This window comes from Babylonia areolata, chromosome 9 (genome assembly GCF_041734735.1).
Source record: "Babylonia areolata isolate BAREFJ2019XMU chromosome 9, ASM4173473v1, whole genome shotgun sequence".
NCBI classification, from domain to species: Eukaryota; Metazoa; Mollusca; class Gastropoda; order Neogastropoda; family Buccinidae; genus Babylonia; species Babylonia areolata.
Genome location: NC_134884.1, coordinates 43990137 through 43993681, shown reverse-complemented (window position 1 = coordinate 43993681; position 3545 = coordinate 43990137). Strand labels below are relative to the sequence as shown.

The following is a 3545-nucleotide window of genomic DNA, read 5'->3' as shown; positions in this document are numbered from 1 at the left end:
TGTGTGTGTGTTGTGTTGTGTATGCGCGCGTGTGCTGTGTATGAGTGTGGTGTGTGTATGCGCGCGCGCGCGTGTCCGTGTGTTGTGTGTGTGTGTGTGTGTGTGCATGCGTGGTGCGTGTGTGTGTGTGTGTGTGTGTGTGTGTGAGTGTGTGTGTGTGTGAGTGTGTGTGTGAGTGTGTGTGTGTGTGTGTGTGTGTGTGTGTGTGTGTGTGTGTGTGTGTGTGTGTGTGTGTGTGTGTGTGCGCACCACACATAAAGCCAAACCGAACAGTTGCTGGTCCTCCTTAGGGCACCATGTGGACGGGAGCCAATGTAAACCCCGCGATGTGCCAAACTGCTCACATCCATGTTCACACGGAACAGAATAATATTTCAGGGCAGCGAAATTCGAAAGACGGACCACATTTGATAGACACAGAGTACCTCACATATACAGAAAGATTAATGTAAATTCGGGATGACTGCAGACGGAGAGAGAGAATCTAGGATTTTTTAAAGTCAAAATACCAGAATATTGATTCGGGAATAATTTTCAAACTTTCTGAACGATTTAAAGATTAAATGGAAAGAGAGAAGGAGGGGAGATATTTGCAGTAGACAGAGAGGAAGAAAGGAAGAAAGAAAGGAGAGAGAGAGAGAGAGAGAGAGAGAGAGAGAGAGAGAGAGAGAGAAGGGAGACAAAGACGGAGAGACAGAGAGAGAGGGAGGGAGGGAGAGAAAGAGAGAGAGGGAGAGAGAAGGGAGGCACACACACACACACACACACACACACACACACACACACATATATATATATATATATGTTTGCAAAGCAAACCTTCAAGGCAAGATGGAGATCACATACAACACCAGCAAAATGAATGGTTATATGAACAGCACATCACTCCATGAACAGCCATTGACCTTGAGGAGAAAGAATGAGAAAGGCGAGAGAGGGGAGAGATAGAGGGAGGATGGGGGTGGGATAGCGTTTTTACCGAAGGAGGCTCGAGATTGATTGCAGTTTTCTGCTTAAATCTGCTGACATTAGGCAGAGAGAGAGAGAGAGAGAGAGAGAGAGAGGGGAGGAAGAGAGATGAGAGGGGATAAGAGAGAGAGACAGAGAGAGAGGGGGGATGAGAGAGAGAGAGACAGAGAGAGAGAGAGGTGCAGGTTGAAATCCACACTTTCTACTGACTGCAGGTTCCCAGCATATAGGTAGACAGACAGACAGATAGACACACAGACAGACATACAGACAGATAGACACAGAGACAGTCAGATAGACAAACAGATAGACACAGACAGACAAACAGACACAGAGAGATAGACAGGTAGACAAACAGACAGATAGGTAGACAGACAGACACAGGCAGACACAGGCAGACACAGACAGACAGATAGACAGACAGACAGACAGACAGAGAAATGAAAGAAAAAAAGAACGGAGTTTTGAATAAGTATGTAAAAATAAGTATTAGATTTCTTTTTATAAGTAAATAAACGGATACACGGAAAAGTGAATAGATAAATAAACAAACGAACTAATTATACACAATGAAATGAATAAGTAAATAAATGAAATAATGAACGTGGGGGTTGTCACAGGTGAGAGATCCCCGGCCGATGACGGTACCACTGTGGAGAGAGCTCAGTTATCACGCCCATCATGTGATTCCATTTGGATGCCAGTTTAAATCTTGTTTCGTTTTTCTTTCTTTTGTTTTTTTTGTTTTTTTGATTGATTGACATGGATACTTATATAGCGCCTATCCTCTGTCGGAGACCAAGCTCTATAAGCGCTTTACAAACACGGGGTCATTTGCAACAACAGGCTGCCTACCTGGGAAGAGCCGACTGACGGCTGCCATTGGACGCTTGTCATTCGTTTCCTGTGTCATTCAATTAGATTTCAGGCACGCGCACCTACACACTCAGACAAAACATGTAACATTTAACATTTTACGTGTATGACCGTTTTGATTATTTACCCCGTCATGTAGGCAGCCACACTCCGTTTTCGGGGGTGTGTGCATGCTGGGTATGTTCTTGTTCTATGACCCACGGAACGCTGACATGAATTACAGGATCTTTGATTCCCACCAACTTCTACTCTTCCCGCAGGCTGGCCGTCCTCGCCTGCTGTGGAATCACCAGTGGCCAGCCATTGTCCGAAATCTCCACCGCAGCACAGCCACAGGCTGACCATGACTGACCAGTCACTGCCTCCTCGAAGATGTCATGCTGAACGCGGTTTGAAAAGGAGGACGTGCAGCCACTGGAAAGAACAGGGACACTGCAGCCCCGTGCTTTGAACGGCAGGCAGACTGCTGTGTGAAGACTTTTCCCTGTCTACTAACACAAAACTGCAGCCCCGTGCTTTGAACAGCAGGCAGACTGCTGTGTGAAGACTTTCCCCTGTCTACTAACACAAAACTGCAGCCCCGTGCTTTGAACAGCAGGCAGACTGCAGCGTGAAGACTTTCCCCTGTCTACTAACACAAAACTGCAGCCCCGTGCTTTGAACAGCAGGCAGACTGCTGTGTGAAGACTTTTCCCTGTCTACTAACACAAACTGCAGCCCCGTGCTTTGAACAGCAGGCAGACTGCAGCGTGAAAACTTTTCCCTGTCTACTAACACAAAACTGCAGCCATCATCAAAAGACGGAGGAGGAATTGCTTTCCTGACAGACATTTTAGCAAACCGCTTTTCGTGTTTTCTTATGTGTATAATTCAGGGGAACATCTAACGAATGGCTCAAACAAGTATTGCGTGAAGCGAGAAGTACAGAGAGAGCAGAAAACATCGTTAGAAAAACCGCCGCCTTTGCCAAACAGTAAGACATTGACCTCCAACGTGAGTCAACACGTTCTGTAAAGGAAAGTAATCAGCTGTGACAAAGTGTGTACTGATCATAGGACCGGACTTATGACAAGTATCGTGTCGTACACATATACACCCAAAACAGCGCCAGGTCCTATGGTGTTCTGTTACTGTACCACGGGTATTTCGTGACTGTGTCATCGTAAACTCGGTTTTACGTGCATTTTGCTGAAAGACGAAGAGCTTATGTGCCACGTGCTTGTTCTTGGTGGACAATGACTAACACTTGTTAACTGTTTTGCCATGTGTGCCATCACACAATACTCCTTTTTCATTCCAGCTGAAGACTTACTCTTAAGAATTGACATCAGCCATGTTCTTAAAATAGTTGTGTTTTACTTGAGGCCACATATGTATTAATCAAAAGTTAAGTGACAAGAAATATTCGTCATCGCCATCGTTTTAATAATAACAGCCATAGCAACGACGACAACAACAACGACATTTCGACGAGTGACAGTAATGATCATATTGATCATCTCCATCATTATCGCAACACCAACGATACCCCCAAGAAGATTAGGAAGAGAAACTTTGTGAGGATATAACAACAACAATTAGTACGACGACGACAACAACAACAACGACGACGACGACAACAACAACAGCACAAGACAATAAAGCGAAATTTGGCAGAGAAATTTCCAGGAAAACTTCTGTAGACCAGAAAGTCAGTCACA

General features: G+C 45.1%; 1 protein-coding gene across 1 annotated transcript in view; it reads left to right on the top strand.

The window, feature by feature from the left end:
- Positions 1-2626: 2626 nt before the first annotated feature.
- LOC143285650 (putative G-protein coupled receptor B0563.6) overlaps positions 2627-3545 on the top strand; it is a 29788-nt gene continuing 28869 nt past the window's right edge. Inside the window, exon 1 of the mRNA XM_076593046.1 lies at positions 2627-3545. This exon is cut by the window's right edge and continues 238 nt beyond it. The gene's annotated coding sequence lies outside the window, so the exon portion shown is untranslated.